Source organism: Pleurodeles waltl, chromosome 3_1 (genome assembly GCF_031143425.1).
Source record: "Pleurodeles waltl isolate 20211129_DDA chromosome 3_1, aPleWal1.hap1.20221129, whole genome shotgun sequence".
In the NCBI taxonomy this organism is placed as follows: Eukaryota; Metazoa; Chordata; class Amphibia; order Caudata; family Salamandridae; genus Pleurodeles; species Pleurodeles waltl.
Genome location: NC_090440.1, coordinates 1,179,103,315 through 1,179,120,676, shown reverse-complemented (window position 1 = coordinate 1,179,120,676; position 17,362 = coordinate 1,179,103,315).

Genomic DNA, 17,362 nt, shown 5'->3' with positions numbered 1-17,362 from the left:
TCTTCAGCTGCTTCGCCCGCCTCAATAGCCCTCCTCCTGCCCCTGGATGCTGGATGATGTAAGAAGAAAATTAGAAAAGATAAGAGGTACTGTTATTAAATAATCTCTCGAAGAATATTTTCAAAGGAAAAGGCAAACACTTCAACATTTCTACATCAGCGGTTCAGGAGGCCTGGATAATATTATTATATTAGTATCAAGGACCATCCTCCTATTTCAAATTTCCTAACCCTATTCCTAATTTCTAAACTACATTTTGGAATTACTAATAACTTGCAGTTAATTATTTCTACATTTCCCATCTCATTATCAATCTCTCAATGCATTAGATTGGATGAATGCAAAACTACTACACATCACTGGGAAACTGCTTGCCAAATGGCACTGTGCGAGCTACAAAAAGGAAAAGCAAAGAGAAGTGAGAGAACAAGCAAAATCACTAATACTCATATATTAACGATGCTTATCTTTGACAGGACTCAGGAGGAGTCTTTGCATTACTTCTTCATCAGTCCAAGCAAGTGCCAAAAAGAAGTACAATTAGGTAGCGCTCATCATCTGTCTAGATGACGATCACACAATATTAAATTTGTAACATAGAGTTAGCCTACCTGCATGTTACTGAGCTGCTCGCTTACTATTTGGGAAGAAACTATTAGTATAGAGCACAACTGATAATAATTGATTTTTACTCACCGAGCCCTGCAACTTCGATGCCTAGCAGGTTGAGCAGTTTCGTCTTCTGATCCAGGATGTCGGCCCACCAGTGCGCCAGCTGTTGCTGGTTGCACCAGACCTCAGAGCTGCGGTTCACAGCCCGGTGCACCCTCTCCCAGTGCTGCTGCCACTCCCAGAAGCCGTACCCAGAACCTGCCCTGCCGCCTGCTGCTAAGGTGGAGAGGAGGTGGCGCTGCACATGAAAGACCAAGGCACCCACCTCCACCTTCAAACATATGATGTGGGGCTGCACCACTTGACGTCGCTGCCTTATGAGGGAAGGCGGCTGACAGATAGGGACCTGGCGCTCCCCTGCTGTGCCATGGTGCTGGGACTTGGACCCACAACCACGAACAAAAAAATGGGATGATCACCCTTATCTCGAAAGCCTCTGGCCTCACTATCCTGTCCTCAGAAGCAGGCACCAAAGGCAGGTGGCTTCTTATTAAATTACAAAGGGACAATATGGAAATTATAATCATGAACATCTATGCCCCCAATAATGACAACCCTACCTTTTTGGATTAATCTCAATTCAAAACTCTCAACATTACCTCCGAACTGCAGTATGATTCTAGGAGGAGATTTTAATTTGCCCTGGGATGCCACCCTTGAAAGGAATTCTGCATGTCAATTTAAACCCAACAAATCCCATAAACAAGCGTTAAACATGCAATTCTCTCAAACTTAAAGATATGTGGAGACTATTCAATCCCACAGGAAAAGATAACTCATTTCTTTCCAATCCGCACAATATACTCTCTTGCATCGATTATATCTTAATTGATGAAACTCACATCCCAGCCACCTCTTCCCCAACCACTGAACTCATCCTAGTCTCAGACCATGCCTGTATTTCATTACTCTACTATATCACTTGCAATACATTATGAACAAAAACATGGAGAATGAATGACCTCCTGGCAGGGGAACCCTCCTTCATGGAAATAATCAAAAAAGAGATTGATGAATAAATAGAACTCAATAGGTCTTCTGGTCCAAATGCAAATCCATCTGGGACACTCTGTAATGCACCATCCGCGGGCACATGATTAACTCCTTCGCTGCCAGGCCTTGTCCCCCTCAGGCCAAGCTTTTTTTGGCTGTTTGGGGCAGTTTGCGCTTGGGCACTCATAACATTCTGTCCACATAAGCTACCCACACGCAATTTGTGTCTTTTTTTATCAACATCCTAGGAATTCTAGAGGTACCCAGACTTTGTAGGTTCCCTTGAAGGATACCAAGAAAGTGGCCAAACAACAGCGAAAATTTCAGTTTTTGGGGAACAAAGGACTGCAGAAGAAGGCTTGTAGTTGTTTTCCTGAAAATGGCATCAACAAAGGGTTTGCGTTGCTAAAATCACCATCCTCCCAGCTCTCAGGAACAGACAGACTTGAGTCAGAAAATCACATTTTGCAATACAATTTTGGCATTTTACTGGGACATACCCATTTTTTACTATTTTTTGTGCTTTCAGCCTTTTTCCAGTTAGTGACAGCAATGGGTGTGAACCCAATGCTGGATCCCAGTAAGCTAAACGTTTCTGAAAAGTAGACAAAATTCTGAATTCAGCAAGGGGTAATTTGTGTAGATCCTACAAGGTTTTCCTACAGAAAATATCAGCTGAAATAAAACAAATATTGAACTTGAGGTGAAAAAACAGCCATTTTTCACTACGTTTTACTTTTTCCTGCGATGTCAGATTTCTGAAAGCAATATACTGTTACTTCTGCTGGACTCTTCTGGTTGCGGGGATATATAGGGCTTGTAGGTTCATCAAGAACACTAGGTACCCAATGCCAATAAATGAGCTGCACCTTGCAATAGGTTTTCATTCTATAGACAGAAAGCACTGGAATTTGAGACTAGGCACAAATTTCCTTCCACCCAGTGTTCCCCCAAGTCTCTCGATAAAAATGGTACCCCACTTGTGTGGGTAGGCCTAGTGCCTGTGAAAGGAAATGCCCCAAAACATTATGTTGACACATCAAAATTATCAAATACAAAACTACCTGTTTTTGCGGGGGGACACCTGCATTTTTGGTCCTGGGCTCAACAGCCATCTAGGGAAACATACCAAACCCAGACATTTCTGAAAACTAAACACCTGAGGGATACCAGGAGGTGTGAGTTGCATGGATCCCCCAATGTTCTCTTACCCAGAATCCTCAGCAAACCTCAAATTTAGCTAAAAAATGTGTCCCACATTTCTGGCTGGGATAACCGCACCGGACAAAGTTCCTACCACCCAACGTTACCCTCAGTCTTCCAGTAAAAATGATACCTCACTTGTATAGGTGGGCTAAGTGTCTGTGACAGGGAGGAGCCAAAAACATGTTGAAATTGAGGGAGAACTAAAGCAGTTCCAAAAGGGCAGTTTAAAAAAAAACATTTTTAGGCTGACAAGTGCAGCAGAATTTTTATCAGTATGGATGAGACAATGCTGGGTGATAGGAATTTTGTGGATTCCTGCAGATTCCGAAAGGTTCCATCAGTACACAAATTTGGGAAAAATAGGAGGTTTTCAGGGCATTGCGGGTAAGAAAATGGTGCGGGGTGCATGTGAAGCACACCACCCTGGACTCACCCAGATGTTTCGTTTTCAGATGTGTCTAGGTCTTGTGGATTTTTCTACATGGCAGCGTCCCAAAGTCAAAAAAGTGCAGCCCTCACCATTCCAAGAGGGAAGATTTTGAGAGTTAGCCAAGCTCTCATGGCCCAAATGTAAAACCAAAATCTGAAAATAATCAAATGTGCTCTTGCTTGCCATGGGATAAGATGTTTTATTGTGCTGGGGAGAGCTGAAAGACTGTTACCCCCTTCAGTTGGGTTGGGGGCATAACCACACCCATACTGGTTGGTAGCCACTATCCCATTATTTTTTGCTTTTTTAAAATTCCCTGGCATCTAATAGACTTCCTGCCCCCGCTGGGGTGTGGATCGGGGGTTATTGCCCCATCTGCCCGCTGGTGGGCAGAACAATTTTGGCCCCATTTATTTGGGGTGGGGGTATGGCCATACCCCCACCCTCTTATTTGGAAAACAAAATCTTCCCAGGTCTCTGGTGGGCTTTTTGCCCCCTTGGGGGCAGACGGGCCTTCCAAAAACAGGCCGATCTGCCTTCCAGGGGGGCAGATATGGCCAACAGTAATGTGCCCCCATGGGGAGTGACTCTTGCCCAAAGAGCTTCCCCCAAAACAAAACACACACATACACACACCAATCCCAGGTGACTAAGTGGTTTCTGCCCCCCCCGGGGCAGATTGGCCTAATAGAAATAGGCAGATCTACCCCCAAGGGGGGCAGAAATGGCTTAAAATAAATTTGACCCCCAGGTGAACGACCCTTTCCTAAGGGGTCGCACCACTTGAGTGAAATTGGCGCCGAAAAAAAGATCCCCGGGTCTTAGTGGTTTCTGCCCCCTTGGGGGCAGATCGGCCTAATAAAAATAGGTTGATCTGCCCCCAAGGGAGGCAGAAATGGCCTAAAATAAATATTCTCCCCAGGGGAACAACCCTTGCCTAAGGAGTCGCTCCCGACATATAAAAAAAATAAAAATAATTGTCCCAGGTGTCTAGGGGTTTCTGCCCCCTTTGGGGGCAGATTGGCCTAATTATAATAGGCTGATCTGCCCCCAGGGGGGGCAGAAATGGCCTAAGAGTAATTTTGCCACCTTGGGAGTGACCCTTGCCTAAGTGGTCGCTCCCCATATATAAAAAAAAAATAATAAACAAAAAAATGTATCCCTGGTGTCTAGCAGTTTCTGCCCCCCCCCCCCCTGGGACAGATCGGCCTAATTATAATAAGCTGATCTGCCCCCAGGGGGGCAGAAATAGCCTAAAAATAATCCCCCCCAGCCCCAGGGATCAGCCCTTGCCCAAGGGGCCGCTCCCTTTATGCATAGAAATAATAAACAAAAAACTCCCTGATGTCTAGTGGGCATTTCTGCTGCCAGAGACATCAGAGGAAAGGAAAGGCCTTTTCTTTCCTGTGATGCCTTTCTCTGCCCCACCACGTGATTGGAGGAGAAATGCAAAAGCATTTCTCCTCCGATCGGTGCTGGAAGCTGAGCTTCCTGCACGGAGTGGCAGGCTTCTGACGAGGTCAGTGCACAATCACACGCTGATGTCATCAGACGCCACGGGGGGAAGGGAGGGGTGGAATGGGAAGTGATTCCCCTTCCATCCCTGCAGTGGGTGCACCGAGGTGAGACTCATGGGGGCATGAGCCAGTCCAAGGACGTAATGGTTAAGTCCTTGGCGCCTCAGCGCCGCAGCCAAGGATGTCACCGTTACACTGCCAAGGGGATAAGCTTTTGTCAAAGAAAAACAAACTAGACAACAAAACCTTAGACCAACTAGAACTAAAAATAAAAGCATTAGAGAAAAATCTCAAATGCACCAAAGACAAAACGCAATTAAACAATCTAATTGAACTCAAGTATGAATACAACAAAATTCTTGATGGACTTAATAGTCCAAAAATTCAAAGCCATCAATTTTTGTGGACGCAATAAAGCTGGAATAATACTTGTGTCTTATTTAAGACACAGACGTCAGAAGACAAGGCGTCACATCGACAAACAAGAAGGACATCCCATATACCTTAAAAAAACATTTCCATACCCTCTACTCCAAAAGTAATAACACATTTTATGACATATGCGTATACTACCTCTACAATATTAATGTAACTAAGATAGATGAATCAACAAAAGAATCACTAGAACAATTGATTTCTCGCAAATAAATCATGAACACGATCAAAACAATGAAAGCCAGGAAGGCTCCGGGCCCAGACAGTTTCTTAGCGTCATTCTATCAAACTTAGGGTGCTTCCCTTATCACTCCCTTAGAAGATGTATTCACCCACTACTCCTCCACTGGGTCCATTTAGGGCTCCTCCGCAAAAGCAATCATAATTGTTATATCCAAAGAAGGGAAAGACCCATCCAATCCTAAGAACTAGAGACCCTTATCCCTCATAAACACAAACTGCTAAATATACACAAAGATCCTATCCCTCAGAATAGAGAATAGAGCCCATTCACAAAAACATAGTACATCCCTCTGAGGTTTTATCAAAGGGAGATGAAGCGTGGATTACATCAGACTTTTTGTCCATGTGACTGAAATAGGCCTGCACCAACCAAACTGCACAGTAGCATTAGATGCAGAGAAGGCCTTTGATAAGGTATTGTGGACCTTCCTCCAAACCTCACTCACCTCCTCCAACTTTGACCCTGGTCCCTCAAAAATGATCCCTGCTCTATATACAGACCGAAAACTAGAATGAACATCATTGGAAAGTTGTCTGATCCTTTTTACCTCCAACAACAAACGAGACAAGGGTGCCCTCTCTCCCCCCTACTATTTCTACTAACGCTAGAACTCCTAATTATATTGATCAGAGAAAATCCATTCATCCCTGGTATCCCTTTCTCATCAGGCCCATAAAAAATAGCCGCCTACGCAGATTACATTCTCCTTTTTACCACCCAGGCAGACTTAGCCTTGCTGCATATCATATCCACCATCAACGACTAAGGCTATTGCCTCAACAAGGACAAGACAGAGGTTCTTCTTCTCAATGTGTACTGCAACAGACCACACATCAGTCCATATGGACTCAAACAGGCCGCAGATAAGATAAAATACCTCGGTGTATGCTTTACCCATAACCTTAAAGACTCCATTGAACAATAGAAGATGTTGAAGTGTTGCCGGCCATCTTGTGACTCAGCTTCAGCCGAGCCACCGCAGAAAAAGTAAAAAAAACACAAAAGGGGCCAAGGTACGAACACCCTGACGAACACCCTGACCCCTTAGCTCTGGTGGCGAGGTCCCAAAGGCTACATTTTATTTTTTGATTTTACGAGCAGTAAATCTGCAAAGGGGCCAAGTCCCATGGGCTTTTTTTTAAAGGTGTCGGGCCTCCTGGCTCCCTTCCTCTGCCCGGGACAACCACCTCACCAGGGCTTTATTGTAATATGTGGAGGGGGCCTCCTGGACCACCACCCCCAGGGTGATCTTATAATTAATGCAGGGGGCCCTGTGCCCCCACGCTGCCCAGGGGACCACCACCTCCCCGGGGCGATCTTGTAATAAATGTGGGGGGCCCTGTGGCCCCCTGCTGCCCCAGGGACCACCATTCCCTGGAGCAAGACTGCAATTGGATCAGGGGAACTGTGTGCCCCCCCCCACTCCCTGGGGACCACCACCTCCCTGGGGCGATCTTGTCATTAATGTGGTGGAGCCTGTGGCTCCTTGCTGCCCCGGGAACGACCACCTGGGGCAAATGTTCTAAAAATAAAGGTGATCTGTTTCGGACCACCGCTTCCTGTGGACCATCACCCCTGGGGCTAATATCTCATTGGAGGGGGTCCACACGGCTCCTGCTATGTCCCAGGGTGCCCACATAGCTGTTTGTTGTGGCTTGGCTGCAGATTTGCAGCTGCAGCCAAGCCACAGCAAACACTTCGGGTTTTGACAGCAGCACCTTTAAAGCAGGCCCCGCTATCATAATCCGAAGTTTCAGCTCAGTCCTCTGCACGCGTGCAGAGGACAGAGATGAAATGCTTAGCTTAAAGCAGCTCCATGCTTGCGGAAGCATTTGCACTTTCCCCTGCAGTGCCAGGTAGCCCGTAAGGGCATTGTTTAAAAAAAATAGATTAATAAAGAAAGTAGGAACTACCCCAGGGCTCCCTCATGGTCCAACATGGCCCGTAAAGGGCTTTACTATAAAAAATATTTAAAACAAATAAAATAAATAAAAATAAAAAGTAGGGACCGCCTAGGGGCCCTTGAGGGCTTCCCACGTGGTCCCTTTTTTTATGTAATTCTTTTTAATACAACAGAAAGGGCTAAAAAAGAAAGAAATCCCTCATAGCTTAGTGTGAAGGTGACCTTCACACTGAGCTATGGGGATTTGTGTCCAACTGGCCTAATTTCCATTTTATTTTTAAATTTAAAAAAGTGTAGTTTTTGAAATATATTAAATACATTTTTTTTGTTAAATCTAGCAAAAATATCTCATTCTAGGTATATGAGATATCAAATCCTGAAAAACTCTCTCTTTCTTTCTTTCTCTCCTCCTGTCTCTCTTTTAATCAATTTCTCCCACTCACACACCCACTTAGACACTTACACACCCACTCACAGACCCATTCAGACACTCACACACCCACTCACAGACTAACTGAAACCCTCATGCAGCCACTTACAGATGCCACTGACCATGTCATGACTGATGTAATATGTGAGTTCATAAGCAGTGCATTACGGGAGGGCCAGTTATAGTTAGCTCAGGTAACTATAACTGCTCAATTTCTACGGTTTTGTACGAGTAAATGCGGAACCTAACTATAACGTCCATGTAACCTTTGTTTTTTTCAGTGGAATTCTAAGTTTTTTTAATTCTATTTCCTAACTATAACGTTCACTGTAACCTTTGTTTTTTGCAGTGAATATATATATATAGTAGTAGAACCACCACCTACCCAGGGTTAACATTCTATTGTATGCGGGGGGCCACGTGCCCCTTTACAGCCCCTGGGACCACCACCTCCAGGGCAATTTCTGACAAATAAGGGGAGGGCACACAAGCCCCCCGCATTCCTGCAGACCACCACCTTCCGGGGGCTCAAATAAAATAAAATAGGGGGTTCTGTTGAGAACCATCGTTCACCAGGCACCAACAGCTTCATGGGAACTTACAAACAATGGAGGGGGCCTGCACGGGCACCCTCATGGAGCCACAGGAGGTAGGGAGCCGGCTGGGACCATGGGGGCCTTCAGGCTTCCCCCATGTTCCCCAATTATGGTGACTGGGTTCTCTGGGGGCAACCCAGGTGATATGGCCAGGCCCCTGAGGATGGGGTCTCAGGGGCCAAGATTGGCCTGGGGAGGGAGGATGTGTGGCCCCCCTCTCCCAAGAAAAAAATATATTGTGAGGCTGGGCCCCGGGGGATTTGGTCTCCGGGACTTAAATCGGCCAGTGGCGGAGAGTCATGAGGCTTATCTACCCAAGCAACAAAAATTATATTAAAGACCAGGCCCTGGGGGATGGGGTCCCTGAGGCTGAAAATTGACCAGCGAAGGAAGGTTGTGCCCCCTGCCTCCATTTAATGAAGGCCAGGCCCCAGGGGATGGAGTCCCCGGGGCCGAGATTGGGCCGGGATGGGGTAGCATGGCCCCGATTGAATTGCATTGGGCCTGGGGGAATGCGGTCCTGGGGTCAGAAATCTACCGAGGGAGAGGACCACATGGCCCCCCTCCCCACACTACCCATTCAACCAACAAGGTACTCGCACATCATTTGTGGCCAGCCAAGGACTACAAAGACAAGAAGCCCTTGCAGTCTGTGAGTGGAGGAGCCAATCGCTGAGCGCTATACAACTCACTTGAGATCACCGCAGCGCGGGATGTGCACATTGTTTGTGGCCAGCCAAGGACCACAAAGACCAGAAGCCCATGCAGTCGGAGGGGGGAGGAGCTAATCACAGCGCTATAAAGCACATTTGAGTCCACCGTAGCACGGGATGCACTCATTGTTTTTGGCCAGCTAAGGACTACAAAAACCAGAAGCCCTTGCAGTCGGCATGGGGAGGAGCCAATCGCTGAGCACTATAAAGGGCACTTGAGACCACTGCAGCGCGGGATGCGCACATTGTTTGTGGCCAGCCAAGGACCCCAAAGACCAGAAGCCCTTGCAGTTGGCCGGGGAGGAGCCACTCATTGAGCACTATAAAGCACGCGCCTGGGCCAAGGGCAGGCCCATCCACGCCCGTCGGAGCACGAAGAAGGCTGGGCTGGGCCACCCCCATAAGTTTAGCTGCAGAAATAAAGAAATCTCTAAAGTGTGGCTCATGAGCCACTATAACAAGGACGTGCTTCCCTCCTGTACGAAGTAACTTCACAGGTAAGGCTGACTATCTCTTACAGCCCTAGTGGACCAACGATCCCAGCGACATCAAAGGTATACTTGATCATTATAATACTCGTATGTCTTTTATAATGGTAATTCATCACAAGAGCAAGAGCAACTAGGAAGAATCTCGGGGACAGGCATTTCACCCAGAACCCTTAGCCTGAGAATTACTCGCACCAGTATACGGCCGACTACACAACATTCTTTCTTTTGAAAAGGATACTCCCAGCCCCTAGGAACATGGTCAAGAGAAAGCATGCAACTTGGAACCCCTCACCCACCTCAAAAGACCAGACCTCCATATTAAAATACATTTCAGGAGCAATGGGAGTGATTGACAAGCAAATCTCATGTGTTGAAGATAAATTACTGCCATGTGGCGATATCACATCGGCCCCTTTAGTGAACCCTCTAACACAGGTTGGCCACATCAATACGGACTTGGGCACTAGCGTGGTGGTAACTGAGAGTTAGAAAAACTGTAATGATAAAAATGGTTGCGTTCAACATCGCACGGATGTAATATCAGTCTCTGATGACTCCTTGCCCCCACCCAAGCGCCCAAGAAAGCCTTCGGAAGGAAGGGTGGATAAAGTCTCTATTAATGGTAAACCCCCACCTGAAAAGAAGAACGAGCCAGTTAAGTTAACAGGAAAGCAGACACTAAAGAAAGTGAGCTCAAATAAAACTTTAAAAAACAGCTGAAACCACTTTAAAACTCCTTGCAAAGATCCATGAATCAATAAATGCCCTGAAATTTTCGGTCAGGTCCTTATTGGACTCCCTTTCGGACCGCCTGAGAAAGGTTGAGAGTAACCTTGAGTCTGGTCTAGTCCTCATAAAGTCCCTACAGCCAGGGTAGCTAAATCCCTCTGAACAAGTGCATGTTATTCCCCATTCAACTATAAATTCCACAAATAGAATACAACCATTGTAACAACCAACCTTTACTAGTCAAACACAGGCAGAGATACCCATTAAAGAGGCATCCTCAGACAGAGTGCCCTGGTCCGCCACAAAATCTCCATGGAGGGAGCACATAACACAGACATCATTGGAATCACCCTTTCTTCCAAGTGACTCCTTGCATCTCCCCCAAGGACGACACCGTATGTAGTGATCTTGGCCAACTTCCCTGTCAGGGCTAATCAACGTCGGGAATCATGGACAGCATTGAGGAACAAGTCCTGGAACTGGATCGGCTCTAGAATGGAAGCTGGTATGGTTGGGCCCCTTTTTGATGACATAAAGATAGTGAGGAGAGTTAAATGGATAGGAAGTAGATGAAAATCACTCCAGAGAGACTCTGTGGTCCTCTCTTTTAAAATGCCAGAATTAGTAGAAAGAATTATCCACAAGCTTGGCGCAGGGCAAGTCACCCATCATGTTATTTCACTACTTCCGTTGGGTTACTTTTATCAAATCAAAGCCGGGCGAAATTATTTTAGGCTCTCAGCCATGCCACCCAAGTGAAACAACTAAGCCGTACTCCATTCCCACTCATAACAGGTTTTAAGCCTTGTCAGCCCTTGAAGACCTAGCAAGACTGAGTAGGAGGAACACAGAGATGCACAAGGAGGTACCCGTGACAAACATACAAGGGGGCAGAAAAGGCAGGATGAGTTACCCAGGAGACTAATCCCTACTGCACATAGTGGTATAACTCCACCTATGCCTAACCCACAGGAGCAGAGCCTACTGAAAACGGAAATAGTCCTGCTATTTTGGAACGTGGCAGGCCTAAGCAGTAAGCTCAACAATGTGGAATGGGTGAACTTCATTGAAGACTTCCCCTTTTTGTGTTTACAGGAGACTTTTGAATCCTATCCATATTAATGGTTATAGAACATATCATACACTGGCCGTTCCCTCAAGACACGGAAGGCCCAAAGGTGGTCTATGCACATATATTTCAAATAAGCTCCCCTTGACAAACCTGAATATGCTAATTTCTAACCCATACTAACAAGTGATTGTGTGTGATTTAGGGAGGTCAATCCTTTTTGTGGTTGTTAATTTTTATAATAATGTGCTTACGGGCGAGTTTTCCACCATCTTAGTTCAGCTTGGAGATGACTTAGAGAAAGCCTGTGTAAATTCCAGGAGAGAAAGGCTCATATTATGGGGTGGAGACTTCAATATCCATCTCTGTAAGGAATCCTCAGAAAAGGTATGTGGCTTATATGAAGAAGATATTGGGCCTGGGGCACACTTTATACATAATCATCAAGGAGATGCCATGAACAAACTGACGTATAAATTTGACTTGTCTTTTATAAATGAAATTTTTTGTAATGAACCGCAATTCAATTAATGGGAGAGGAGCTGATACTGTGATAGATTGTGTACTAATGTCCAGCCATTTTGCTCACTGCCTGTCTAACTACTTAATTTATGATATAGCAATCAGTGACCACTATCCTCAGAGTCTACAGATCTCTCTAATAGCTGGCAAACAATCCCAAAAGGGCAATTCTGATTTGGTCAACAATATTGAATTAGCCTCACACAACGGGTACTCATTACGTTGGTCCCAAATAGAACCACAAGGACTTCTGAAACAACTAATTAGCGATCACACTACAGACTTCGCGGTATGCCTCAGCGACACCGTAGACCCCAAAAAATGCATCTGTGCCTTCTCCTCGATTTCTCGAGGTGTGAAAGAGCTCTCAGCAACAATAGGGGAAGGTCGGAGCAGCTGGAAAATAATGGCTGGTTTGGCTCTGTCTGTAATAAGGCACACAAAAGATTAAAGAAGACCTTAAGCGCTCTAACTAGATGTCTGAATGAGGTTCGTATGCTGAGGCATGATTATAAGGCATCAGTTAAGAAAAGAAAAGACTGCCTGAAAGAAAAAAATTGGGAATCTCTCCATAAAGCTAGCCTCATAAACGATAATATCCTTTTCTGGAAGATAATACATTCTCCAATGCTGGGGGTCAGACAAGATTCCAGAATGGAGATCGCTATAATGGAGGGGGATTGGTCACTTTTCTGAGATATGTGGCCCTGTACCACACAAGCCTTCAATTGGTGACCCCCAATCAAAAGAATACCCATTTGATTATAACACCTCAGTTCAGTTTAGAGGTAGTAGTGAGGGCCATCAGTGCAAGCAAAGCTGGGAAAGCCCCAGGCCCTGACGGCGTTCTTGTGGATCTGTATAAGGCTAACATTCACCTATGGGGCCCCCTGTTGACTCTTTTCCTCAGGGCTTGTTGCATCTCAGGGCTCATATCATCATGGGCAGAGTCTATTATCGCCCCCGTATTAAAAAAGGGTGATCGCCTTAATCCAGCATGTTATAGACCTATTTCACTTCTCGACTCACTAGCTAAAATAGCTGGTCGAATCATTCTAAACAGACTGCAAGAATGGGCAGAAACATATCCTCTCAGAATTACAATACGGATTCTGCTCAGGGATTGGAGCGGTTGAACAGGGACTGAATCTAAGTGTTATAATCACGAAATATACTAAGATTAAAGAAGGTAACTCATATCTATCTGGCCTTCATAGACCTGTCCTCAGCATTTGATTGTGTAGTCCATGATACACTATGGAACAACCTGAATGATCTAGGGGTAGACCAGATAATAATCCATTTCATAAGGGATCTGTACTCAGGAAGCAGGGCTAGGGTGAGATATGGAGTAAGAGGGGAATGTACTTGAACATTTGGTATACACAGAGGAGTTTGTCAAGGTTGCGTATTTGCACCTTTTTTAGTCTCAATATACATAAACAAGCTGGAACTAGAAGTAATTAGTAAGTGTAAGGATTTTCCCCAAATTGGTCACTGCCCGATTCCAGCCCTACTCTATGCAGATGACGCCATCCTCATGGCCCGGACCCCATTAGCCCTTCATTGACTTTCCACAACCAGTGTTAGCTATATATCAAATTTAGTCCTTAAGGCCAACCGCTCTAAAACCTATCTTTTGAAATGTGGTGGAAAGTCATTTAAGAGCCACAATATCACCATGCAAGGCAGAAAAATTTATACTACATCAACATTCTCATATTTGGGAATTATGTTCGACAAAGAAGGCTCCTGGTCACGGTGTGTAAAAGTTAGAAAATTACAGTTTATTAAGACAAACATGGCTGTGAAGAACCTTTCTAAGCTGTTAGGGACGATTACGCCACAGAATATGCTAAAAGTCTACAGAGGCAAATGTATTACCAACGCTTCATATGAGGTGGGCGTATGGGGGTATACTAAATGTAACTCGCTCCCAATAGCAGAAAGTGATTTCCTGAGATACCTCTTATCTGTACCAAAAGGCACTTCCTTATTCGTCTGTCATGCAGAGCTAGGGGTCTCTTACCTAGCTGACTTAATAATTATACAGCCCATATTATTATGGCATAAAATTTGGACGCCGAGCATGCAGGTTTAAACCAGGCTGTTTTGCAGGATTGCATGGCTTCTAGACTTTCTTTAAGAGTTCCATGGTTGAAGTATATTTGGAATTTCTTTGAAGACATGGGACACTCAGAACACTGCGCAAATCCTGAACTATTGGCCGCAGTAAGCAGAAAAGATCTGAGGACCTTGTCCCTCAAGCACCTAGCAGACTTGAGGTGGACAGTGGAAGTGCATAAACATAGTGTCATGAATAATCAACTTATCTTGACCATGGATGGTATGCAGCCTTACCTAATGTATGTAATAAAAACCAGGTACCGGTTTGTTCTTACTCAGTTAAGATTAGACACGTTCCATCGCCTGGTAACCTTTCCTACCATGAACGATTGGAGCATGACACTAAGGGCCTGTCCATGTGATTCTGTCTCAATACAAAGCACAACATATGCCGTCCTAATTTGTAAATTGTATGACAGGCAGAGAAAACGATACATAATCCCTCTTTTAAGATCTTCCCACATATGTCAATGCCGTCCTGCGTATTTATACCTTCAGTCACTTCCATCTACTGAAATATGCTGCGCCTTAGCACATTTCTTAAGTTCTGTAATCACTGCCAGAAAGAACTTAAATAAGATTGTAACTTGAACTTGCTGGCCGTCACCTTATTGTGTTTCACTGCAATTAATGTATTTTAGAAATTACCTGCGGGGAGTATTTGATTATACTATCTTATGCGAGGTCACACTATTGGTTTTTTATTACTTTTGATAAATTTTGCTTAGGATGTTCGTTGAGGAGGTGAACTAGACGTAGAAAGTAGACTTAGGGCTAGTAATGTACTCAAAGTATTATACTATTCCACAAGGATTACCCATCTTTATATATGAAATGGATTTAATCAGAAATACTTTTTTTTGTTTGTTTTTTTACATACCTCTTAGCTAGATTTGTCATTTTTAATTGTGAATTTGACTTTAGCAGAATATTGCACTTTACACAGTCTTTCTGTCAGCACTGATACTCATCTTTTATTTCATAATTACCATACACCAACTGTATTTTTTACAGAATTTTTATGCGCAATTGAGACAAATGATCCTTACTCCTGGACTTGGTGAAGGCAAAGCAAGTGTGTTTACTCCACGATTCCGTATTGAAAAATGATCTGAAATCCTTTGTGGAGGTTAATGCATCTTTCATCTATTGGAGCATAATCAGACTCTCTTAGATCCGCTCTCACAGCCTCTTAGACCCTGCCACACCCATTCTCACACCCAGAGAGCCACTCTCACAGCCACTCTAACACCCAGAGATACCCTCTCACATCTCAAAGCCAGAGGGACAGGCCCTGCGGCCAACTGCTGCTGCGCATGCCTAACGGGCATGCGCAGTATGTGGTTGTGTAGTTATGGGGTTTGACTCCAGGGTTGGCTGCTGGCCAGGCCCTGCGGACAACCCCCACCACACACGGGCACAGCAGTGCGCAGCGGTGTTTGGATTAATGTATAGTAATGAAAATTACTTCGCGTTACAAAAAACATGGAAACTAACTGAAAAAAAACAAAGGTTACATGGACATTATAGTTAGGAAAAAGAATATTAAAACACCTTAGAAATTCACTTAAAAAAACAAAAGTTACAGAGACGTTATAGTTAGGTTCTGAATTTATTCACACAAAACCAGAGAAATTCAGCAGTTATAGTTAGAGTTATTTCAAGCAACTATAACTCGCGGCTTAAGGTAACTATATCTTGCGCCCTCACCATGCATTGCTAATTACCCCAGAATATACAGCATTCAAGACAACATTTATAACATCAATAAAAATATCAATGAAACATTAGAAGTCAAATTATTGAAGAAATTCACTGTGATTTAAAAACAAATACTTTCAATCCTGGGGGTGTTCCTTGGGAAAGCCTTGTGTAGGAGGCTGGCCCTCTATGTAGTATGCAAAACTAGGCACAATGTGCAGGGGGTCTGGGCAACCACACTCTGGTTTCCAGAGGTAGAAAGTAGGGGCCAGATGTACGAAATTCCGGCATTGCAACTCGCAAATTGCGAGTGTGAGGGAGTTGCAATTTGCGAGTCACAATGCTGGATGCAGGATGGTGTCCTTGACACCATCTGCGAGTCACAAGGGTGTCGCAAAGGCCCACCTCATTAATATTAATGAGGTGGGTCGCAAATTGCGACCCCCTAGCGAGTCGTAGCACTCACAGGGATGGTGGCCTGCTGGAGACAGCAGACCACCATGTCTGTGACTGCTTTTTAAATAAAGCAGTTTTTTTTGTTTGTAATGCAGCCCGTTTTCATTAAAAGAAAACGAGATGCATTACAAAATGAAAAATGAAACGTTTCAGTATAATTTTTTCAGAGCAGGCAGTGGTCCATAGGACACTGGTGGTAACTGCGAATTGCCTTGTGACTGTGTTCGCGGTCACAAAGCAATCCTACATTGCGATGCGACTCGCAAATAGGAAGGGGAACACCCCTTCCTATTTGCGACTCGCAGTCCCATTTTGCAAGTCGGTAACCAGGTTACCGACTTGCATAATGGGAATGGGCATCGCGATGTGGCTTTTGCACTTTGCTACATCTGGCCCTAGATCACCAAATTCTCTAATTTTTGAGGTAGCTTGGTCGAGCAGTTAGGCCATTCTTGGAAAGCATTTCTTTTACTCACAGTATCAATCATGCATCTGACCACACATTCAAAGAAATACCTCAAGACCAATTTATAAAAATACTTCAGATTTTTATGTAAATCTTAAGACCAAGATGATCAAAATTGGTTAAGTACTTTTTAAGATGTGGCTTTGTGAAGTTTTAACAAGCGCAGTCTTTCTGTGCATAATTATGCACTATAGGAATCAATAGACAGTCAGTTTTAAAAATGCATATAAAATCACACAGTTGTTTTACCAAGTTCCACTTTTGCAGGTTGGTTGAGGTCGTTGGTGGGCATACTGTGCCATCAGGAGAAGTTTGGGCGGCTCCCGGTTCCGGCAGGAGCTGGTGCAGGGTCACTGGTGGGAACCACTTGGAAAAAGGTGTGTTCTTTCACATTTAAAGGTGGTGCCTGGGGGTCCCCTTGAAGTGTCAAGGTTGCAAGGGGTGTTGGACTCTTGGGGCACAGCTGGTTCTTCGTTGCAGGGCATAGGGTGGCTGGGTGCAGAGCAAATCGGAGAGCCAGAGGCCTTGCACCAAGGAGCCCTTTGGATCGGGAGGTTGGTCTCTTTGAAGGTTGTTTACAGGACAACGGGGGCACTCTGGCTGGAGGTCTGGGGTGCACCTGAACTCACTTGGCTAGGGCTTCCTCCTGGTACTTTTTAAGC